Here is a 27,009-nt window from a genome sequence, read left to right on the forward strand (position 1 = left end):
GGGAAGATATCAGGTGTTTTTCTCTCTCTGTCTATTCATCCAAACCTGTTATTTATTAACCTGTTTATTATTTATTTATTACCTGTTACCTATTTTTTATTTTAATTTTTTATTGCCTATCATATCTGTCTTTTGTTGTTCATGCTCGTCAGAGTTACCCTCCAAATTCCTCCCAGGTATGTAGTTCCACTCCTGGCTAAGAGGATGTGGTGCCACTAACTGTGTTGCCCCCTTTCTCCCCCAAAGTACCAAGAAAATGCCCAGTGAGAGCAACTGACTCCACCCCTTCCAGTTCCTGGGCCATTAAAGCATGACTGGCCGGAATGACGTGTCACTTCATGACCAAGCAACTGAAGAGACGGAGCTCCTCTTATTTGAGATTACTTTGCCCCAAGGTTGAAGGAGGCTATCACTTGTGGTTTTGATGCCATCGCGCATTTGTTTTCTTTATTTTTGTTTGAAGTAAATGGGGACAGCCAAGTTGGTGCCCCAATATTTAACTTTGTCATGACCTATCATTCCCTTGAACAACCACACTTTCCATGTGTCTATCTATTGAATGTAAATTTGAAATAAATTACTACCTTGGTGCATTGATAAGTAACTAGCAATCACCAGATATAATTTAGTCCAACCAAATAAAATATTACATTTCTACAGGGTGGCACAGAGAAACAGGAAATTTTAGAACTAGGTGTTGGCCACCCTGGGGCATCGGCAGTTGTTTGGGATCAATGCAACCTCATTTAGAACCTCTTGCCATTAGTTATAATGGAGCAGTGGAGTGGTGTGCAAAGAGCGTTCACTGTTAAAGCCTTTTATAAGAATGGTGATAGTGTGACTGCTGCGCGAAAGGAGTCATTACCAGTTAGGACGTTATGATCGCGTCCCGTCTTCTCATGCAATTACAACATGGGTATGTAATTTCGAAAAAATGGGTTCATCCTTAAAAAATAAGTCCCCAGTTGGAGCCACTTCACCTACTGCCCGACAATCGATGGCAGCTATTTGACGATTGTTTGGAAGGCGTGTCATTTCATGCAACTGTGACATTCCATGGCCTCCGAGATCCCCAGATCTCACTGCTTCTGATTTTTTTTCTGTGAGGACATCTTAAAAGCCAAGTGTACCGCACACATTCTGCAACCATTGCTGAACTAAAAAGGAGGATTGAAGAGGAAGTCATTCCTCTTGACATGGTACATCGAGCAATGCAGAATTTCCACAACAGGCTGTCAGAATGGACAACACCTTCATGATGTTTTCTACAAAACATATAATGAATATTGAATGAATATTGATTGCCATCATTAATTGCATGTCCTGTACAATACATTTCATCATTAAATGTGTTTTGTAATGTGTTTATTTGTGCATTGAACGTCAATTGAAATTTTCACATTTCTCTGCACCACCCTGTATTAATTTGAACAATGTTGCCTAATGTGCTTTTCTTTGATAATAAATTATTTCACGTGATTCTGTGAAAATTTTTTAAAAGGAAAGGTATACCAGTTCTATGACCATTCTTCAATCAATTTTCACACCCTTCTTAGTCTAATGTGCAAACTACACTGGGCCATAAGGAACCAATACTAGCAACACCAAGCTCAAAGCAGTGATCCACACTGGACGGGATGCCAAACCACAGCAGATCAATTATGTGATATTATTAGCTAATATTAACATGAAAATAAGGTGTGCCAGGCTGAAAATATCAAATTGTTACTTTCTAATTCAGGAACTTTATCTGTATGCAATTCAGTATTTTATCTTTGTGAGACCAAATTGCCCTTCCTTCAAATGCCTTGATGTTCTTTTCAATATTCCAACACTCCTGCCAAAAATCTGAGCAGTGCCTTTGTTTAACATGCTATCGCCTTTTCTTCCCGTTTCCTTGCTTTCACATTGACTAGTTTTCAATTTCCTGGCCAGCATCCCCATTCTTCCTACATTGTTTTACAACATGTAACTTGGAATAGTGCTGTCAGCTTCAAACCTTTCACTTATATTGTCTTGCCCAACATTTTTGCATGCGTTGAATTGTTCTATTTCTGGTTCCTTCTTTGTCACTTTCCTCCCTCGCTCTGTTATCTAAGATGTTTACCTTCTCATCTGCCTGCCTCGGTATCCCACAGCCGCTGCTTCTCCCCTCAGTGCGGCACATTTGCCTGCTTTGCTACTCGAATGGCTGGCAAGTGTGACTCAGAATTGTCTTTACAATGTCGGGTGACACAGTTCAGCTCTAGGAGAAGATAATGATGCATATTTTCCTTTTTATATGAAATTCTACAGAAGTCATATAGTTAATTACCATAGGGAAGATGTTATCATTTTTCTCTCATCCAGATACACAAGTTGGATTCACAAGACAAGACACATTTGTTAGAACTGTCATTGAATGCTTTCCCCATTGTCAAAATGAATATACAGAAAATATATTTGTACTTATTCTTAACATTCACGCTTTTCTTCCCACATCCAAAAGACATATGTGTTGTGTCAGTTGATGGCTTTTAATTTGCCTTCAAGTGAGTGACTTGGAGTGTGTGCATTAGTGAATTTGACTCCTTTCCTGCATTACAGGTAGATTTGGTCTGGATAGGTTACACCACAAGCAGTTTAAAATTGACGAATGGATTGCAACAAAATGCAGCTCTTTATCTTGTACTATTGATTAGTTGAAGAACTTGAGAGCTTAGTTAGAGAACTTGAGTGTTAATATTGATGTCGGTAGTATTTCTGAAAGTTTGACCATCAAAAATCTTGGAGTAATCTTAATGTCTCATATAATGGCTATTATCAAGACAGTATTTTTTCATCTTAGTAATATTGCAAAAATCCAATCTATCTTTGCATGATGCTGAAACATTAATATATACATTTGTTTCTTCAAGAATTGATTATTATACTTCCCTTTTTTCCATTTATATATATATAGAGCAATTTTTTCTTCTGTATTTTTCTCTCCATCTGCCTCCCTTCAGTGAGTGTTGCCTTCCTTCTTCCCAACTCTGACTCAGATGGAGGAGGCTGGACGACTTCCTTTTATGTCAGACCCAAGCTGTACTTCTGGTGCCAGGGCATTGCCCGATGGAAACATTTCCCGATCAAGTGAATATCCTGAAAACCAAGAATCATGAATCCACACAGAATTGCATGGGGACACCCACTGGATCCAGCAGGGATTCACAGCACTACAACTACCATCATGCCTAGCAGGTGTCCACATGGTTAGCAAGAATAGGAATCTCTCCCCATTGTTTGTTTTGTCCTTCTGAGTTTTGTCTGTCTGGGGTAAAGGTCCCATACCCACCCCTGACTGGATGCCAGTCCACTGCTGCAATTTCATTCTGGCCTCCCTTCTCTGCAAGCATCCTCCTTTTCTCCTGAGTAGGATACTGGGCAATCCTGCCTGGCAGTAACAATGTATAAGAACATGTATGGACCTTACTTAGCTAAGCTAATTACACCATACATTCTGGTACGATCTCTTCACCCTCTTAATGCTCTTTTATTGGTCTTTCCCCCCAGTTGGTCAAAGAGCATTTCCCTACCATATACTTTATCTTTGGAATGGACTTCCATTATGTGTTAAAGAAGCACACTCAGCTGATATTTTAAAATCAAAACTAAAAATCTACCTTTACTCTCTTCACTTCAACCTGCCCTAGAATTCAGTCAGATCCACAATCTTTGCAACACTCCCTTAAATGCTTAAATTATTATTATTTTTTTTTTTATTAGTTGTTGACATACTTGAACTTTTTTTAATGTTGTTTACATTAAATTGTATTTAGATATTATTCCTTCAATATTGATGCTATTGTTTTATTGTAATATCTATTTTTATTTGCTTACTTTATATCTTGTCCCATGTGTTCTCCTTCTTTTTACAGTGTATGGTGACCAAGCTGCATGGTGATTCTGCCTTTTAAATAATATTCATTGATTGAGTTCAGCAAACTTTTAAGCAAAGGTCATTCCAAAATTTAAATGGACATTGAAATCCCAATTCATACCTATAAGCCAGGCTTACTGGAGAAGGGAAATTCCCTCTTTGATATTTTAAGAAAATAATAGACCTAACTTCATAGCAATTTCTTTCTGCTGCATCTAGAAGTTTCAATACTACAGTACCTCAGCTACTAGCACTGCATATTTGAAAACCTGTTCCATGCTGTCATATACAGTGGATTCAGACAGTAGACCATGAAACCGATGGTCACCTGTGTGGAGAGGAGAGAAACTTTCAGAAGGACAAACAGTCTACAGATACAGGTTTTATGACATTGTGGCCAGACAGAAGCTTCTCTTTAGTAAAGCAAACATAGAAGCTCACTTTAAATTTGCAAAACGAGATCTAAAGTGCTCTCAGACTGTGAGAAACAAGATCCCCTGGTCTAATGCAACCAGGGTTAGTGTCATGTCTGGAGGAAACCAGGCACCACTCATCACCTGTGCAATACCATTCCAAAAGCAATCATGGTGGTGGCAGCGTCATGCTATGGGGTTGTTTCTCAGTGGCAGGGACTCGGAGCTTAAACAAGGTTGAGGGAATGTTGAACGGAGCAAAATACATAGACATCCTTAATAAAAACCTGTACCAGAGTGCTTTGGAAGTCACACTAGGCTGAACGTCTTCCAACAGTACAAACGCCCCTAAGCACAAAGCAAAAGACTGAGTAAAGGATCTGAATACTTGCGTCAATGTGATATTTCAATTTTTACTTTTTATAAATTCACAATGATTTCCAAAGTCCTGTTTACATTATGTCATTCTGGGGTATTATGTGTTGCTTGATGTTGGGAACAAATTAGTTTAAATGATTTTAGCACAAGACTGCAAAATAACAAAATCTGAAACAGTGAAGGGATCCAAATGTTTTCTGAATCTACTGTATGTTATTATGTACATTATTAACCATGTTAAACTAAAATGAGCCTTATTATTACTTAGAAACTAAAAGTTTTGGGTTACATACAATACTTGGATTTTGCCAATGATGTGGGATGGTCCTGGCATAATAATTTAATTGAATTTTGGTTTGTTTAGTTTGACTTGGGCGGCACGGTGGCACAGTGGGTAGCGCTGCTGCCTCACAGTTAGGAGACCTGGGTTCACTTCCTGAGTCCTCCCTGCATGGAGTTTGCATGTTCTCCCCGTGTCTGTGTGGGTTTCCTTGAGGTGCTCCGGTTTCCTCCCACAGTCCAAAGACATGCATGTTAGGTGTATTGGCAATTCTAAATTGTCCCAATTTAAATTCCCTAAGGAGCTACTTTGCAGTGGTAAGGCCACTGGGGTGGAGGAATCTGCCCAGAAATGCTGAAAGCTCTGGACATTGTTGGGCTGCCCATAAATGAAAATGGTACATGGAGGACAAGGGCTAATGAAGTCATGGAGCTACATTATATAAGAACATAAACCTTGTTACTCAATTACTGTATGTTTACCTCTTTGGTAAGTCACTTTGGATAAAAGTGTCTACCAAGCAAATAAATGTAAATATAGTGATAGATGTGACAACCAGTAGATTGCCCTGGCAATTGGTTTAGCAGGATCTTCATCATTATTTTAAATTGGATTTTTCATAGCTACATTTTAGTTGTATTCTTAATAGACTATGCAAGCAAAGAATTCTTCAGGGATTTGCAATCTTTAATAATTTCTACATTTTTCTGCTGTCTTTTCCAGTTCTTCTGTAGTGGTGATTTGTACAACCACCACCTAATGGAGACACCATGCAGTAACCTGGGATGCTGGAATGAAGGTCGGTGTCCCCACCAGTCTATGAGACTGACTTCTTTGAATCCTCTCATATGGAGCCTGGAAGCAAAGAGGAATGAATTGAGAACATTTATGTTAGGTAGAAGATCTAGTGGGGGTTGGGTAGTCTTTTGGCCTTGGATCCCCATGCAGATTTTTTTTTTCTCCAAATTACCTGGAGGTTTTTTTTTCTGCCCTTCCAGCCATCTGTCCTTATCATCTGACTCATCTTTAGAGACTTGCATCATGACATTATATAAGGTCACTACTCTTCTACTTGACATTTATCTGTTTTTTTAAGATTGTATGGACTTATTCATTTTTTTTGTTACTTATTCTTTAATATTCTTGCCAATCGTATTTGTTTTTCTATTCTTGTAACTTTCTATTTGACATCTTGTAAAGTAATTGGAGCTACATTGCTTGTATGAAAATGTGCTATAGAAATAAATGTTTTTATTTACATTACTTCCTAATTTATTTCTTATTATAGCTTATAAAATTTGACAGTTTATAGAAGTAAGACTTGTTTGTCTGTAATTGCCAATATCCAAATTATCTTCTTTCTTATGGATCGAAGTTACATTTGCAACTTTCTAATCATCGTGTACTTCTCCCTTCTGAAGACTGTCAATATGTGCCTAATAACAGTTTATAAATACTATCTTGCATTTCTTTCAGTATAATTGGTAAAATTCCATCAGGTCCTAGGGATTTATTAACTTTCAATGTATTGAGACCTGAAGCACATTGGAATCTTTTGTTTTAAAATCTGTAAACGCAAAGCTTGCTTGTTTTTTTTTTTTGCCAGAGGTCATCCATTTATTTATTTCTTCCTTTACCAATACTTAGGTAAAAAAATATTTAATTAATTTGCCATTTACATCTCTTTTTCAATAAATCTCTTTTAAATATCAGAGTTTTTTAAGTTCTCATTTACTGTTTTTCATTTTCTGGAGTATTACTTGAAAACCTGTTTACTGTTTCACTCACATTTCTTTTTTCAGTTTACCTTTATCCATGCTTTTTTATCGCTTACTCTAGTGTTCAGTGATTTATCAATTTTGGCCATTTGGTTTGCATTTGTGGTCTGTTAATTTATGGAATAAAGCACTGATAATATCACAACACTTACAAGTTAAGCTGGTTCTTCAAGCAATTATAAATTCACAAAGGTTTCAGTTTCAATGTTAAACCTGCAAAGAAGTTGGAAATTAGGGAGGAATCATTTGCATATTTTATATTGTCAAAATTCAACCTAACATGCATGTTTTTGCAATTTGGGGAAAAATGGAATTCCTACAGACTACTGACACAGAAAGAAAGTGCAAATTCAATTAAAAAACTAAATGAGTTAGGAACTGAAATAATTTTTAAGGAGCTATAAGTCACAATACTAGTAAGGGTTTCGTTCACTTTCCCTTTCCAAATGCTTTCCATGGGAACTTGTACACTCAATCAATCATTTTTTGTATGGCACTTTTACAGTGAGGACCATCAACCCTAGCATCAAAGTCAAACCAACACAACTCAACAAGAAATAAAGGGTACAATAAAACTGAACAAAATGGCAAATCAAAAGGTTAAGGGTAAAAGTTGAATGAATGAACATGCACATCAAATGAACTTTAGTGGGCTCGGTCTTCACCCTCATTTACACACTTTGTCCACAGAAATATTTTTTATCATCCTATCAACCCAAATGAGCATTTGCCAAAAATGTGTCAAAGCACTGGAATTGTTGCATGGCCGACCTCAGGCTTTCTCAGACACTTTTACATTTTACACAAGGAAATTGGATTAAAGAGGTATCAAGCCTTCTTATATTTTATAGAGGAACTGGTATCACAAGCTTGGATTGTTTAAAATATGTAATGAAATTGTGATGCAAAACTCAAAAGTAACAAGCAATTTTGACTGCAGGCAGCTTTGGAAAACATGTATATTTTTTATTATCATTACAGTGCATCTCACAAGTTTAACATCTCCATTAAGATGCAATATCCCTAAAAGAAAAAAAAAAATCATATTGTATTAGTGACAAGCCACAAGTACTTCACATTCCCTTGGCATACTGTATTTGTATAATGGGTGAAGGTGAGAAAGCAAATAGGTATGTGCTTTTAAAATGTTTTCTATTCAAGAACCTGTTAAAGATAAGCTCAAGGCTGATTCCAGAGAGCAATGTTTGGCACACCAATGAAATATCAAGTAGTCTTGTTTTTCAAGTATTGTTATTATACATTTTGTAGAATCTATCTATCTATTATATAGTGTCTTCCATATTTATCTATCTATCTAGTGTTACACATATGTTACATCTTCAGATTCTAATAAGTGTTCAAAGCAGAACTTCTAATACTCTCAGGCCTACTTACCAGAGTAGTAGGCCCACTCTGTACTTTGAAGAATCACTCAAGACCATTTTTCAAGTAATGTTCCTTTCTTAAAGTAATTCAGGAGTTAATTGATCTTCTGCCATCCCATCCCCACTTTATTGGATCCTGAGGTCACATGACTGGATGTAACAGATTCTGTTCCTCTTGAGACAACAATACTGAGCCGGTCAGAAAGTGTAAATATGTAAGTAAATATATAAATACTGTATACCCACACACTTTGGTCTGAACACACACCAGACTGACTCTAAAGCAAGAAAATTTAAAACAAACCAAATTTCTGACTTGGCTGTTATGGGCACAATGAAGCATTATTCAGGTATATTGTTACTTTTTTCTATGTTAATTAGTATTACCCAATTTTATTTTTATATTTTTTCTTTTTTCATCTTGTGAAGCACTTTGAGCTATATCATTTGTATGAAAATGTGCTATGTAAATAAATGTTGTTGTTGTTGTATAAAGGAGCATTTCTGACACACTTCTAGTGAATAATTTATTGGCTGAAAGTACTCCATGTTAGTGTGTCAGAGAGATTACTGGGAACTTCTGAAGTCTTCCTTCTGGAGTCGTCCTTCCAATCACTTCTTTTACAAGACACAGCTCTTCTGAGATTACTGTGAATAACATGGGATCAAGACATGAAAAGGAGAGACAAGAATCATAGTCAAGGACAGGCGGCACATGTGCCTGGTAGACAGCTTAAGGGCTCTGGAGTTGGTAGTTATCTGCTGAACAAGGGGTTGCCACTGTTTGCTAATGCTGTCTCTGTTTCTCACTCTGCAGAACGGGAGGCTGACAGCCATGCCACCTTTTGATGTTATTTTCATTGTCTTCCCTTCTGGACCCACCCCTTCCTGCATGGAATCCACCTGACCACCAATTCACAATTCAGCCCTCTTGGGGTTAGTTCTGTTGTGAACTCTAGTCTGAAATGACTACTCTGCTTTTATTGTGTGTTTTCTTTTTTAATTTTCACATTGTTGTGTCTTCTTTTACATACAAAAATCCCAAACTCAAAAATGAATGTCAGCATTGAAAAGAGGTGTCAAAAGTTTAACAGAAGGACATACATGAAATTAAAGCTAAACACCTGTAAGAATTATAATGAACTATAAAAATATCCACCGAGGGGTAGTGATTGTTGTGACTCCTGCATCATTTATAGCATCGACTTCCTGTGATGTCAGAACAGCAATCAAACCAGTTGACTCAGAGTGCTGCGAAAACAATAAAACTTTGTCAAAATGTGTTAAAATAAATAACAGACTTCAATTATGTAATACTGAAATTAAAAAATGACAAAACAAAATAGAATGCATATATAAAATGTAGTAATTACTACAACTTCCTGAAAGGAGTGCAGATCATCATCTGAGGCCTCATGTAGAAACAGTGCGTACGCACAAAAATGTTGCGTAAGCCCATTTCCACGCTCAAATCACGATATATAAAACCTAAACTTGGTGTAAAGTCATGCACATTTTAATGGTAGCTAAAACCCTGGCGTACGCAAGTTCTGCACTCAGTTTTACAATCTGCTGGCACCCAGCATCAAAGCAGTGCTACTGTTCCAGTGTGGTTTCATTTTCTTTTCTAGATCCACATCCCTGATGCAGCTTTATAAATACACTGAAATTAAACACATATTGTTTATTAGTTTAATGCATCTGATTGTAATTAGCCTGTAACAATATAATGGTCCACAGAATGGTCAAACTATTTTAAATACCATAGCTGCTTTAGCATTGTTTCTCTCACTGCACTGTCTTTTTCTTCTTTCAGCTGCTCCCGTTACTGGTTGCCACATTAGATCATCTTTTTCCATATTATTCTCACTGCACCACTTGGAGTATTTATTTCACTGTATCTGAATGTGGAATCACAGCTCTACAGCAGCTGATCAGAAAGAGAATTATCAGTATACAGCATCAAGAAAACACTGCCTCAGCCAAGCTGTCAATTTGAACTGTTCTCACACGACAAACGCTTCAGAGCCTTTCCTGTACAGACCTCGTGGTTCAGAAACAGCTTCATCCCAAGAACTATAAATGCACTCAATCAGTCCATCAAGTGCTCCTTGTAGAACTGTTTGCACTTATAAGTACAATTACCTCACTGTAAACTAGTGATACAGTTATAATATTGCACAACCAGAGCCACTTTATAAAGCATGTATTTACATATGACGACAATATCATTTTTAAGGTGAAATGCAGCAAAATATGTTTATTATATTATACAGATAAAACTTTAACTTAATTTAAATAATCTATATTGTTAATAATTAAACATGTGAGGATGCGGTGTCGCTGCACTAGCAAGGAGTGCTGTATTCTTTCTGGGGCTGGCGAGACACTGGAAGGATAGAATAATTAAACATGCACTACGAAGATATTTCAATATTCCTTAAAAATTTTGAAGATTCGGAGTTACAGATGGCTTAACGTCTATTACAGAGCTGATTGTGTGGTGATTAGGTATTTGGAGAAAGAAAAGTAAGGACAGGAATTGGAGGTTAGTACGTTTGAAAGAGAGAGTACTGCTGCAAAAAAGTATTTCATCGAAGGTCATGCACGGTGCAGCAAGCATCTTTCGTGAGGCATGAACAATCACTGTGCCACTGTCTTCCCATGTTTAATAACATGCTTTAACTCCTATCATCATGAAAATATCACGTATACATCTCATTATTTTAATTATTCAGAGAGCTGTAATATTATTAATGTAATGGATTCTGTGTCCTGTTGGAGGAAGAGAAAGCCAGTTTAAGAAGCACGTAGTGCACATAGAGCACATAGAAGATCAAATACAAAACAAAGCATTTAACGTGCTACTTTAGTTACGATGGAATTTGAGAAACTAGTAAATTAAACGATTTTAAGATTAAGTTTATAATGTTCTACTTTAATGATAAAATAAGCTATGTGATTAAAGTGGAAATTTCAAGATTAATGTCCCACTGTGTGCCTATTTTTTTTTCTCTACCCCCATAAGCTTTTATATGACGGTGGGCTACTACTCGCCTTTTCACGGCAACTTTGATATCTGACAACTTCTTTTTTATTTTAACACTCTATGTCACTCGATCAACTTCCTTTTGTTGTTTATACCACTGTTAAAACCAACAAATATTACGTTTTTCCTTCCCTCCACTTGGTATTTGCTGAAATTCTTCTATTTCCCCCCGTGCTTTTGCCATTGCCTTTTCACAGAACGCTGAGCTTAAGGGCTATTTATATTGATTTGCATATTCAAAGAGGCGTAATTCTGAGAAGAGTTTGGGGAGTGGAAGCAGGCGCGTGCATTTGCGTTACTTTTCACGCTGACTGGGATTTATGGAGTGGAAGAACGTGGAAGTTGGCGAACGCACAGATTTATGCATCTGGATTTTTTTTTGTGCGTATGCACATTTCTGCTTTTGCCCTTACACCATGTTTTACTGTGAATTCTATGTACTGTGTTATGCATGAGGCCACTGGTTATCTGGTGTTCTTCATCCTTTTTCACATGGTTTCTCTTGTGCTTCCAAACCATTTCTCATGGTAAGGCATGGAGTAATCTAACGGTGTTATATTCAGAAAGTGAATGATTACATACGGATTTATAACTTATTGCAGATGCCTCAAAATTCCTTTTTGCTGGGTTCAAAACCTACTCTGGTATCTCTATTTGTGGAATTGGCATGTTCCCATCCATGCACAGGAGGGTTCTTCTCTGAGTGCCAATTTACTAACACATTGTAGAGATGATTATGGTTAGGCTAACAGGGGACTCTAAATTGGCCTGACATGATTCAGTGAGGGTGTCCTTCAATGGACTGGTTCTCTTTTTAGGTTTTATTTCATCCTTACATGAATCTACCTTGGAATAACCAAGCTTGAACAAGTCCAAATTATTAGGAAATTATTGCCAGAATAGATTCATTGATTCAGTAATATGAGGTGAGAGTCATGGCTGGTGAGATACTGACTCCTTCAGAGTCAGATGTACAAATATATGAACCCAAAAGAGTATCTTATTCACTATTCAAATGGCAGCCAGCATGCACATTGACTACTGGTTATGTTTCATATCTCATCTGCATTGTTTACATACACATACTGTAGGTAAGGTATCTATTTGGCTAAGAAAGAACGTTACATTTATAGTGGCGAGAGAAAGCGGAGAGAGCGCATTTGCTATTCACCCTCCTTGCTTTCCAAATTTGCAGTTGCAATTCCATAATGCAATACAACGAACAGTTGAAGCTACTTCTGACAGGGGACTCTGCCAGACATTCCCAGCAGACCCTCACAATACGTTTGGTCCTACCAGGCCTGACCGGCATCCTCTCCCACCATCGAAGCCTCCCAATCACGCCCTTCCAGGTCTCACTGTCATTGCCCACGTGAGCATTGAAGTTTCTCAGCAGAATGAGGGAGTCCCCAGCAGGTGCACCTTTTAGCAACCCCTCCAGAGACTCCAAAAAGGGTAAGTACTCCAGACAGCTGTTCGGCACATACATGCAAACAACAGTTAGGACACGTTCCCCACCAGAAGGCGGAGGGAGAGTACCCTCTCGTCTACCGGGTTGAACCCCAATGAACAGGCTCCAAGTTGGGGGGCAATAAGTATGCCCAGACCTGCTCGGTGCCTCTCACCGGAGGCAACTCCAGAGTGATAGAGAGTCCAGCCCCTCTCAAGGAGACTGGTTCCAGAGTCCACGCTGTGCGCCGAGGTGAGCCTGACTATATCTAGCCAGAACCTCTCAACCTTGCGCACTAGCTCAGGCACCTTCCCCTTCAGAGAGGTGACATTCCACATACCAAGAGCCACCTTTTGTAGCTGAGGATCGGACAGCCAAGGTCCCCGCCTTTGGCCACCACCCGACTCACACTTCACCCAACCTCCTTGGCCCCTCCTACAGGTGGAGAGTGCATGGGGAGGGGGACTCGCATTGCCTCTTCGGGCTGTGCCCAGCCGAGCCCCATGGGTGCAGGCCCATCCACCAGGCACTCACCATCAAGTCTGACCTCCAGGCCTGGTTCTAGAGGGGAGCCCCGGTGACTGGCATCTGTACGAGGGAAAATGGTATCCAATGTATGCATCATAGAAGGTTTTCTGAGCTGCTCTTTGTCATGTCCCTCGCCTAGGACCAGTTTGCCTTGGGTGACCCTACCATAAAGCCCCCGACAATAGAGCTCCTAGGATCATTGGGAAACGCAAACCCCTCCACCACGATAAAGTAGTGGCTCGAGGAAGGGAATCTGCAAGCCTGTGTTGTCAATACGAGCACATTTTTCACACAGTATGGGGCTGCTTTGCTTAGCCCTAGTTAGATGACTGGACACAGTTACAAACATATCATGTATGTTGTATATTAATTTAAAGTGAAGTGAATTTCTCATTTGGATTAGCTTGAAAAAAAATCATACAGCTTGAGTATAGCACTCATATTGATAACTGTGTCATGACAATAAAAAATGTTTATGGTTCAAATAAAATGTCAAATCAGTGAGTAGAAGTTACTGGCAAGATTAATGGACTACAAACCTTAAATTTGCCAGACCTTGATAATTGGAAATTAAATGGATGGCTGAATAAATATAACATGTTAAAGTCTAATATCCCTTTACAATGGTTATACAGTACTTTATTACGTTGATTGGTGACAGAGTCCGCAGTAGTGAAGTGTACAGCACTGCTGTTTTATGGATTTAACATCTGGGGTTGAAATCCATGCATGAAATCTGTTACACAGAGAACCATAGACCAGAGGTTCTTAAATTTTTTAATCTCAGGACCCAAAGAAAAAAATCAAGAGCACACTTGAACACAAAAAGAGGATTATTGCCATAATGACAGCCTGATATTTAACAATGGCCACAGAATAAAAAACAGTTAAAGTTTTTGTTTCTAATCAAGCGTATTTCTTACATGAATATTAATAAAAGAGAAAAATAGAAAGCAATCATATCCATCCTAATAAAAGGATGTGTCTGTCTGTATGTTCGTCCATTTGCTATGTCTCTGTCATTTTAACAGATGGCGCATCACAGCCATTAACACTGCCTTTGCGAATCCCATTACCAAATGGCATTTGCACTTTGTACGGATGATAGAATAAATCGTGATGAAAAAATTGTCCAACAGTCCCCTTTGAAATGCTTTATGCTACCAACAGTCAATAACACTCAACAGCCTGTCTAACGCTTTTAAAATTCTATGCTGTTCTTACAGGTTTCAGTAGTCATTTGTTTCACCAGTAGATTGCAATTTACTGAATCACCTTAAAATACCATTAAATGAAGGGAATTTTGCTCAATAAGCATGTTAACCTTAACATGAAATCTTCTTTGCATCTCTGTTACCAACTTGGAATAAATGTACTCAATAGCCAAGAAGTAAGGAGGCGCCAACCAGTTGTCCATAGGAAAGGCGCTATATAAATAAAATTTTTATTTTTATTACAGCCATCAAAGCTACATTTAGCATAGAACACTACTACTGCACTAAATAGATGGTGAAATAGATACCAATGGACGAACTTGGTGCAGCAGTCTATTAGCCAGCGAAAGCTCTGTGAAGAAGCTGTCATTTGTTATGGTCCTGTCTTTGTCCAGTCTGATAGCGGTCACTGGACATCATATCTTTGATTGCCGGTACAACAAATAGTTTTGAGCATGCATCAGCCACAGCGCTGCTCTTGTGAAAAGAATGGAGATAAATATCATCAGCTCAGAAAGGGAGAGGCAAGTTTGTTGTACCACGTGAACGACACTCAGAGAATAAAACTGAATAATAAAAAAGCAAGCACTAACATTTATAAGTAGCCAAAGTTTACACCAGGGCCTCATGTATAAACGGTGCGTACGCACAGAAACGTTGCGTAAGAACTTTTCCACGTTCAAATCGCGATGTATAAAACCTACACTTGGCGTAAAGCCACGCACTTTTCTATGGTACCTCATACCTTGTCGTATGCAAGTTCTCCGCTCGGTTTTGCAAACTGCCGGCACCCAGCGTCAAAGCAATGCTACTGTTCCTGTGTGGTTACTCCTTATTTTCCGGACGTGGCTTTATAAATACACTGAAATTAACCGCATATTGTTTATTAGTGTAATGCATCTGATTGTAATTAACTTGTAACAGTATAATGGTCCAGGGAATAGCCATAGTATGCCAAATACCATAACTGCTTTAGCGTTGTTACTCTAACTGCACCTTCTTCTTCTTTCCGCTGCTCCCATTAGGAGTTGCCACAGCGGATCATCTTTTTCCATATTACTCTCACTGCACCACTTGTAGTATTCATATCACTGTATCTGAGTGTGAATCACAGCAGCAGCTGATCGGAAAGAGAATTATCGGTATACAGCATCAAGCACACGCTACCTCAGCCACGGCAAAATGTTTCAAAGCCTTTCCTGTACGGATCTCGCAGTTCAGAAACAGTTTCATCCCAAGAACTATAAACGCACTCACTCAATCGCTCCTTGTAGAACTGTTTGTACTTATAAGTACAATTACCTCTCTGTAAACTTGCACTATAGTTATAATATCGCACAACCTGCGCCACTTTATAAAGCAAGTATTTACATATGATGACGATATCATTTTTAAGATGAAATGCAGAAAAATATGTTTATTATATTTTACAGATAAAACTTTAACTTCATTTAAATAATCTAAATTCTTCACTGGTACTGGCGTGAAGGATAGAATAATTAAACATATACTACAAAGATATTTCAATGTTCCTTTAACATTTTGAAGAATTGCCGCTCTAAGCTTACAGATGGCTTAACGTCTATTACAGAGCTGATTGTGTGGCGCTCCACCATGCATAAGATAACATATTGACATTGGACTTTTTCTATTGGACATAGAGCCGCCCCAGAGTACTGCTGCAATAAATAATTTCATCGAAGGTCGCACACAATCACTGCGCCGTGAAACTCATGTTTAATAACGTGCTTTAACTCTTATCATCATAAAAATATCACGTATACATCTCAGTATTTTAGTTATTCAGAGAGCTGTAATATCACGAATGTAATGAATTCTGTGTCCAGTTGAAGGAAGAGAGACGGTTTAAGAAGCAAGTAGTGATTCACACACATAGAGCATCAAATACAAAACAGAGCATTTAACATGCTACTTTAATTACGATGTGATTTGAGAAACTGGTTAATTAAACAATTTTAAGATTAAGTTTATGATGTTCTACTTTAATGACAAAATAAACTATGTAATTAAAGTGGAAGTGTCGAGATTGAAGTTGACATTTTGTGCTTTTTCCCCACTGTGTGTCTTTTTTTCTCTGTACCCTAATAAGCTTTCATATGACACTCAGACAGTGGGCTACAACTCGCCTTTTCATGGCAACTTTGATATGTGACTTCTTTTTTATTTCCGGCACTGTGCGATTTTGTGAATGTGAGCTTTCAAGTTTCTCCAACACGCTATGTCACTCGATCAACTTCCTTAGGTTGATTATACCACGGTTTATTTGAACAAATAGTATGTTTTTCCCTTGCCTCCACTTGGTATTCACTGAAATTCTTATATTTTCCCCCGTGCTTTTCCCATTGTCTTTTCACAGAAGGTTGAGCTTAAGGGCGATTTATATTCATTTGCATATTCAAGGAGGCGTAATTCTGGGAGGAGTTGGGGCGTTACATAAAGCGTGTGCATGAGCATTACTTTTCACGCTGATCGGGATGTATGTAGCGGAAGAACGTGGAAGTTGGAGTACACACAGATTCCTGTATCTGGATTTTTCTGTGCGTAAGCACATTTCGGCTTTTGCGAGTTCTACGCACGGCGTTATACATGAGGCCCCAGGTGTTACAGACTCAAATCAAATGTACGTTTTTATTATATTATAGTAATAATAATAATAATAGCAGCTCACTACTCAAGTTATTGACTCATTGACAGCAACATGTAAATTGAATGATTTTATTTTTCTTTGGTTATATTCTTCAATATAAGCACACATATTTATTTGATATTTGGACTAAAGTCTTCACACATTATACATTTCACTTCATTATTAGTATAACATGGAAAACGTTTCTGCTTTAGGTATGTGTTCAGCATTTCTTGCTTCACCATTCCTTTCAGCCTCCACTTACATAAATCGTTGTAGACACGGAACACACATGAAATGTATGTATTCCAAATAACAATATACAGTACTGTTGTTGTGATGTGAGATTTTGCATATAACTTGATAAATGTTTTGTATGTCTTTATTTTTAATTTAGGCAAACCAATGTAATTTAGTGTTACTTTGGTGAGAGATATTCGTGTTTGCCCCCCCTTTACGACTGTCTCTTTGTAATTTTATGACAGGATTTGGAGGATGTGTCTTAAACCAGTTTGATGAGTATTTCCTTGCTAAAGTCTTTGTCTCATCCCCCACACAAAGCCATATTAGCTTAACATATGGTCTTGGGGGATTGCAGGTGTTAAAATGTACTATTTCCCCCATTGGTCTGAGATATGGTATGGCTGTCTGGATTGGCTGGAGGTGTTGGACAGAAAACCTATAAATTTGCTTGCTCAACCACATTCTCTCTCTCTAACCAACATATGATGAAGAAGCATCTCTCTTGCTAACCTGTGATGATGTAGAAGTATCTTTCTCTTGCTAACAACTGAAGAAGACCATCACACCATGAACTGAAGACAACACAATGAAGAGCACAGCTCAGCAGCCATATTGAACAGACATGTGGCTAAAAGCTGAGCACCAATGATGCCTTAACTAGAGACATTAAGTAACTACAAGTCTGTGTGCCACCTGAATTACACATCACCATTTTATCAGGTTGTATGGTTGCCAATATTCAAATGTACTTTGCATTTTGTTATTTATGAATATTATCAGTAATACATTATTTTATGTGTGACTTAACTCCTGCTTGTCTTTTTACTACAGTACATCTAATTGCCTAAGGTTATAGATATAGAAGGGAAGGTGGGGATAAGTTATATACGGTGGTAAGTCTGTGAGATTAGGCATTCTAAGGCTACATGTTAGTAATACAATAGGGGTAAGTAGAGCAATATATATATTACTCTACCAAGATAAACAACTGTATTATTTACTCTATGCAGCTCCAGGCGCCTCACACCCAGATAAACACAATTGCACTCTGAGAATTCTACCACTGACTTAGCTCAGTGGTTGGGATGAGATAGCAGGCTGCTTGCTACTTGTGCTATTCGACATATTTGCAAAACAAAAGACGCTGAAGGAGAGGTGTGAAGGAATTAAAGGTGGCCTGTGATTATGAGTTTTTTTGTAGGCTTCAGGGATTCTAGGTTTACACTCAATGATGGACCACATAAGCACTTGCTAATTTTATGTGTGACAGTCACTCTGAAACACACGTCAACAATGAAAGAATGTCATTACTATTGTTCTTGTTGGGGGCACACAGTCTCTAAAAACAATCTTCTGTCATCACATCGGTGATAATAGACATTTACCACAAAGTCTGGTTAATTCATTCATCAATGGAGATGACTCATCCACTTGAAAGTACACCAAACACGACAGCTGTCTTGTTCTTGAAAAGGATACACATACAGTGAGACATAAGGTAAGAACAGCTTTTAGGTTATGATGAATTGTATGGTCCTCTTCATTGGTCATTGCTAGCCATATATTGTGATAAAGTTAATGGTGCATTATTAAAATGAGCTTCTTTTTACAATATTGGTAATAACAATCAGTAATTCATCTTCATATATTGCATTGCTCTTTACACATTTTGCAGTGATGCACAATTACTTTCAAATGACAGACATGATTATATTCTGTAAGTGAACAGACGAAACTGATTTCATTAAAGTGTTTTACACTCCCTGTGTCCAGTATCCTGACTTTAATGAATACGCCAACTGAAAAACAGGACACGATCACAAGATGTCAAGCAGAAATGAAACAAGGCTTTACTTGTAATTTATTGCCTAGAAGCATTAATTTTGTCAACAGAGGATAATGTTTCAGTTGTGACATCAGAGCTTACAATTTGTACATGTTGACACCAGCCTCATTTACAATGTAAAAAGCTTACCTTTTTATTGTATTCGATTAGATTATCTAATTCCTTTGTGCCACATCTTGTTCAATCACAGCAGTATAATTTGCATTTCAAAAGACAGGATATAATTAGCATTTCATTGAGCAGCCTGGTCACAGAACGAGACCATTTAATAAATCAAATATCTGTCTGGCCGTTACTAAAACTACAAGTTCCATTTCTGTCAGAAATAACATTAAAAACTCCAGTTGGCACAATAATGTGTTTCATCCATGACTGTTTTTTTTTGTTGCAACATGTTTTATAGTTACTTTTTTAGTTAATATTAATGATATTTTCTTATTTCAAGTATTCACTAATATTACTGGCTTTCTTGAGTAAAAGTCAGTCAGTTATTTTTCTCACCTGCTTAGACCAGACCAAAGTCACATGGGGTGCTGGAACCTATCCCAGCTCATATAGGGCACAAGGCAGGATCAAACCCTGGAAAGAGCGCCAGGCAGTTACAGAGTGAACTCGGACCAACCACACACTAGGGTCAATTTAATATTGGCAGGCCGCCTAATTTGCATGTCTTTGAACAGTTGGAGGAAACCCACACAGAAATGGGAAGAACATGCAAACTCCATGCAAGCTGAACCTGCAACACAACCCTTAGTCTTCTCACTGCGAGGCAGCATCACTACCCATCATGCTGGCCTTTCTTGAGTTAACATGAACTAGTAAATTTCTTATGATATGTAAAAAATATTTGAAGTCTATGAGTTTATGCAGAATGTAGAACAGGGTTTTCAAAATCAAATCCGGTGGAGCAGATCAGGCCATTGCGCCATTTTAAACTGGAACGTTTCATTAATATTAAAAACACGTCACCTACAGTATGGCCAAGCCAGGATTAAGACCCCTACATTCGTCCTGTGTGACATAATAAATAGAGCTCCTTGGGATTTGGTCATAATTTTCACGCAGCAATGCATGGACACCTGTTCATTTAATTAGGAATTGTAATTCCCACTCTTGCATTTTGCTTGTAGACACTTGATTAAAAGGAGGGTGGGTTTTGTTTTGTGAAAAGGCCCCTTGCCATCACAGGTACCTGAGCACAAAGCCAGAACGTCTAAATAGTAGATATGTTACGTGACCGTGAGTTTTCTCAAAGACCCCCTTAATGTTTCATATTCAGCTTGTATGTCTATATATATGATTTAACCAGATTACATTTACATCTATAAAATGTGTCTCCATTGACTGCTTGTGTTTGTGTGGCACAGCTGAGGTCAGTTCAGGTTGGTGAGCATCACTGGTACTGGTACAACAAAGCGGCTCGGGATCCTGGTTGGCAAACCCCCAGGCAGACACATGGTCCAGTTTCACCCTCCAGAAATGACCATGTACCTGGTGTTACGTGAACAACCCCTTTGCCTGGTCTAGCTGCTCGAGTCCTCAACAATGAGGATCCTGTGAGCCAGATCACCTTTGGGGAATCGCACCACATGGCTGTAGTGCTGTAACTGACACTCCCATCACAATGCAGGCAATGTGCCTCATTCGGCACTCCATGAGCAACCACTCATTTGACACAAAGTCAAACCAGCGATACCCAAGGATTCTCCGAAAAGACACAGTACCAAAGGAGTCCAGTCTTCTTCTCAGGACATTGCTTAGAGTCCATGTCTTGCAGCCACATACCAAAACAGAAAGCACCAGGATTCTAAAGACTTGGACCTTCATCCTTTTGCAGAGATATCGGGAGTGCCAAATACTCCAGTAACTTCATGACCCCCCATGCTCTCCCAGTTCATCTACTGACTTCATAGGAAGAGTCACTGGAGACATGAATGTCACTGCTGAGGTAAGTAAATTTCTCGACAAGGTTGACACTCTCTCTGCAGACAGACACACTGCTGATGGCTGTGCCTTAGAGGTCATTAAAGGCCAGTGCAGCTCACTAAAATTAAAAATCTGTAATTTAACAGGTGTTGTTAATGACCCAAAAACAAATAGTAAAAGGATGGTGACATTTCACGCTGCCATAAAGACCTTTAGTGGTTTAGCATGTAGGAGATGGTAGTTTGACTTTGTGCTGCTTCTCTGCTCACTCTTTAAAGATGCACAGCTATAAGTGCTGGCCTGCCTAACTGTTGCTATTTTATTCTAAGATTGTTTTGTATTTTCCACTGAATTGATTATTGTATGTAGATAGAAAATAATTTTGTATTTCCATTGGTGCAAGGTACATTTTGGAGGGTTCACATTTGACACACTCTCATGTCCAGTTTTCTCTTTCCATTTTTATCTTGCCCAATTTAGGGTTTGTAATATAGTAAATCTTTATATGTGTTTTCCGTTCTTATATTACACAAGATATAACCTTCATCAGAAGAACGTCTTGTTGCATTTCACTAAAATACCATTCTGCCAAATATAAATGTAGATTAATCAGTGGGCTAAATATTATAGGTCCTATGTCAAAGAAATCCTAATAAAGTTGTGTAATTTTATATTATTTCATTAAAGCAGGAAATGGGCTGTGGTCACAAATGTCACTATTTGGAGGCTGCCTAATAACTAGATTATCAAATTACAAGATGACAAAAAGTCACCTGGAACAGGGGAGAAACACAAATGATGAGATCAACTCATGTTGAAATCTAGAATCTTGCACTTTTTATCTCCAAAAAGTCCCTGTCATACGCAGATGTTGCTTTACATGCTTATGACACCATAAGTGGGATTAGCTTGTAAGAAAGATTTCCTTCTGATGGACCCTCCATGAAAACCATGTCTGTATAAGTAATACTACACAGCACAGCAGTGCACCACCACTCCTTTCTAAGCTAAACCTGCCTGCAGGCCACTTGCAGGCATATGGGGAGTGGAGGGAGTTCCTGCACTGTATACACGCTGTTCTATCAATCAGTTTTCTTGAGCTTCCAGATCTTGTCTTGACCTCCATGGTTCCTCTTAACTTCCATTTCTTAATGATATTTTAGACTGTGGTAATTGCTAGCTGTGATTGCTTTGATGTATTTTTATAGTCTTCACCTTCTTTGTAGGAATCATTTAGTTTACTTTTCAGGACCTCAGTCAGATGCTTAGAGGAGCCCATAGTGATTGAAGACTTAAAGAATTTATTAGGCTCTGGAATTGTCATAAGGTGACAATTCTTGACAAGACTACTATCTAATGAGCTAAGCCAGACCAGTCTAATAACCTAATGAGTTTTGAGACCTTACAGCTGAAAAGAGTGCCCAAACATTTGGAAATGCAAAAATGCACACTTAGTTCCTTTTTGTTTTTTCAGTTAATTAAATACAGTAAATTGTAAGTATATTTTCATAACGGTAAGTACATTTTCATAAAAGGTCATATTTTTAGTTTAGTTTATATGGAACATTTTTATCAATAAAATATGTAATTTACCTGGGACATCCAAACTTTTAAATGGAACTGTATATATACTGTACTATATAATAAAACACTAAGGTCTGTGTGTCCAGTTTTTCAGACCAATCTAGTAAAGCTAGTTTGGCTTTAGTGATGTGATTGAAAGAGAAAGTCTGTGTGTGAGAAATTTGAGGAGGAGAAAAGACATATGAGGCACACTAAGAAAGTCACCATTGAAGATGGTAAGTTTAAAAGCAGGCCGTAGGCAAAAAAAGTGGTTTTGGGTGTTAGTAATGTCTCCTTCACCGCCCTCTATAGTATTTAATGATGTTCAGCTGATCTGCTGTAGAATGAGAACGTTATTTAGCCAGTGAGGATGGACTCCAAATCAACCAGTAAATGTCAGTCAGAACATATGGTGAGATTCAAGCTTTCCTTGGACATCTGAGGAAGTAAAGGTGTCAATAAATAGTTCATTACCAATGGTCACTCCAAGAAATTTAAAACTGCTCATCTTCTCAACAGCATCATCTATGATGTAAATTAGAGTGACGTCTATTTTCTGCTTCAAGATATTTATGACCATGCATTTAGAATTGAACAAGGAGTACATAAGGGGGTTCAGTACACTACACTGCAGAGTGGAGAGATGAGGACCATCATGCCAATGCTCACTTTCCAATGATTTCAATATTCATATCTGTTAAAAGATACTCCATGTCTACGTAGGAAAATAATGTAATAATGATAGAAAACAAAATTGTGTAACCTGAAGACTGTAATGAAATAGAAAGGACAACAACTGGGGTCCCTTTTTAGCAAAAAATCTTAAGAAATATTCGTTGTAAGGACAAGGGACCATCAAAGTCTGTTAGTTAGGCTTTCTTAAATTGCTACTGAGTACACAGTACTTGCGCTTTTAGATGCAGTTATATGAATGAATGCCAACTTCTGGTTCTTTTCACTCCTATGTAACAGAATGGGAATTCCAAAAGCATAGCAAGAAGTAGCATCAGAGGCCCTCAATGGTTTCTTCCTCCACTCTGGAGGCAAAGAGTAACTGTACCACACCATTCTTCTTAGTCCCTTTAGTGTTTACCTGCAAACAGGCCTCAAAACACTCCCAGTGCATGTGTATGACATGTCTTAAGATGTCTGTAATTCAATATTAGTGCAGGATTTCTTTGGTACGCGTCATGATAGTAGTTTGGAAGGATGCATAGATGTCAGAAACTGTTAATTTCTATTTGTTTCAGAATTTGACTAAAGAAGTGACATATTGGATACAGAGTCAACATCAGACGTTTCTTTGTTAAGAATGCTGAAGGGGTTCATAAGAATGCTGATATATGAATTTTAAAACTGTACACACTACATTATGGGATGGTAAGGGGAGAGAAGAGAAAGTGAACAAGCCATTATTTTTGTGTCTAATTCCTCCCTCTGTTATTCTTTAATTGACTATTTGTTTTACCAGTTGCAAACAAAGACAATTTGAAATTGGGGATAAAGCTATAACTCATTTTCTTATTTAATATTGAAAAGCATTTATAAGAAGCAGAAACAGTATAATTCTAATCAAAAAATATATTTTGTGAGCTGGAATTTTAAAGGTTTCAGTCAGAGTGCTCTCACATCTCGTTTAAGGGATCAATTTGGGTTGAAAAGAGACTTGGTTGGTCAAAATTTTCATTCAAAGTATGATAAGAAGACTAGAGGCATGGGAATCTAATCTGATGCAGTGTCTGAATCTGAAGGGCGATATTATATGGTTGTGAGGGATTTATGCAAATCTAAATTAATTCTGCCTAATATACTGTATATGCACCAAATATGAACGATAAAGAATTCATACTTAAGGTTTTTGCATTAGTTCTCAGTATGAGTCCTCATAACCTTTAATCATCTATTAAATCCGGATTTAAACAGGTCCTCAGAAACTGAAAATATAAAATCTAAAACCGCTGCAGTAATTTCCTAGTTTATTGATGATCATAATCTAACTGACCTATGGTGATTTCTATATCTGTAAAAATATATAAAGGTAAAGTGCAGACTAAAAGGGCAACCGAGTTGATTACCACGATTTCTATAACTGAACAGAAATATACACGATCAACAAATGAGTCACTATGTTGGAGAAATCTGAATCAATCGTAATAAATTAATTTAACTACAAATGAAGCCAATGACATCTTCATTACCATGAACATGAAGAAAAGGCCAAGAAAATTTTAGCACAACAAATACATAAACAGGCAGTTCTGAACACAATTATAGAGATCAACGGTTAAGCAAGAAATAAAATCAGGGATGACCAATAAATGGCTAACACATAAAAGAAATACTATACCTCTTTGTATTGCTCACAGTGAGTGTTAAGCTAAGGAATTTCTTGATAAAATATAAACACCAGAGCTCAATACTCTCTGTGAAGAGGAGCTTGATAAACCTTTGAGGCTCCCTGAAACTTAATATTCTTCTCCCACTATTGGCATATACTGTAGCTAGACAAGGTAACATTTGAAGGGTCAAATGCTGAAGCAAAATGTACAAACTTTACTTGAATGTCTTGCTCCATATTAAATCACCAATATTGTGAAACTGTGAAAATTACATGAAATCAAATGAACTTGAAGTAATATTAAAAATAAAGCACCATGACTACAGATGAAATAAAATGTATCAAAATGTTTCAGATTATGTGGAGTCAATCACAAAGCTGTTTCTTTAACCATTCATGTTCAGTAGAATCACAAAACATAAGTACTGATTTAATTGTGCTACTTTAACACAAAAAACATTTTTTTTATATATTTATTTTCATTTTTATTACTATTAAATTTAATATTGTTTCTTTGTTTCAGTATACTGCTGCTGGATTATGTGAATTTCCCCTTGGGATTAATAAAGTATCTATCTATCTATCTATCTATCTATCTATCTATCTATCTATCTATCTATCTATCTATCTATCTATCTATCTATCTATCTATCTATCTATATGCAAAGACTTAAATATAGACATTACAACAAGGTTAAAACATTAGTGATAATAATGCTGCAAAACTTCTTAAAAGCAATGCTTTCTGAAAGTTCAGTATAGACAGTTGGACTAAAACTACATCACATTAGTAGAAGACAATGTTTTCAATTCCTCAATATGAGAGGATAGAATGAGATTGCATTTTTTAGAATGGATTGTGATTGTACTGCTGAGGACAGAATATTAGTGTATATTTAAGGATGACTCAAGATTGTATCAAAATGGATGACTCAAAAGTGCATCATTACAGAAGAAAAGTGGCAAAGCTGCAGGCCCAGACAGTTATGTAGTGGGACTTTATAAAAAGTTTTCAAACTTTTCAATAACATTAATGTTAACAGTATTCAGTGAAACTAGAAAAAAAATTATACCAAAAATATTACACCAAGTGCCAGTCATGGTCTTTCCACATAAAAGTAATGATTTGGTAGAATGTGCATCAAAGAGACCAATTTTTACTTCTGCATAATGGTTTTAAGATCCTTGTGGAAGTTTTAAGATGCTCGTACAAAAATACTGTTCTGTCCCAGAATGGAAAAACTAGAGCCAGATGATGATTTAGCATTCAAAACCATAACGACAAAAGGAAATTGAAAGAGTTTAAACTTGAAATTCCTAATTCAAAAAATCATGACAGTTCTGACTGCAAAAATGGCTATCAATCCAAAAAAATGAGTGAAGATCAGGAGAAAGAATAGAGTCAAAGAATGAAGCAAGTGCCAAAACCGAAAGTCAAAAAAGAGAGAAATGTCAGAGCCAAATCTTACACCAAAAATGGAAGTTAAATGGCTGAGCTTCAATTCACATAACCAGTATCAAAGTTTAAGTTAAGTGATTCGCTAGGTGTGGAAGTTTATACTGACACACCAATGACATCACAAGTGACATACTGTAGCCCTGCTGCATTATGATAAATCACCATGGAAATGGATGTTGCAAAAGCTAAGTGATGGAGGCGCTTATCTCCAAAACAAAATGGCGTTGGGAAGGATGGTACAAATGAATCAACTTCTAAACAAAAGCTCTAAATAAAATTCTGATTTCAGAATGTGATTCCTTGTGTTAATGTGAAGTAATGGCAAAAGTATCTGTTTAAAATTAAATCTACTATACAGCAAAGTCTGCAGAAAGTGAAGGGGTCTGAATACTATCTTAATTCGCTGTAGTACTCCAGTCTCCTCATACATATCAACGGGGTATGACTCTAAACTGGAACCTTCTTCTTCTTCATCATTTCCTACTTCTGTGTGGGGTCAATGTGCTTGATCTTCTTTTATTTTATCCAGCCACCTCCACTTTGGCCTCCCTTGGTTTCTCTTCTCCTATGCTTTCATTCCCATCACTCTATTGCCTACACATTATATTGCC

Source organism: Polypterus senegalus, chromosome 9 (genome assembly GCF_016835505.1).
Source record: "Polypterus senegalus isolate Bchr_013 chromosome 9, ASM1683550v1, whole genome shotgun sequence".
In the NCBI taxonomy this organism is placed as follows: Eukaryota; Metazoa; Chordata; class Cladistia; order Polypteriformes; family Polypteridae; genus Polypterus; species Polypterus senegalus.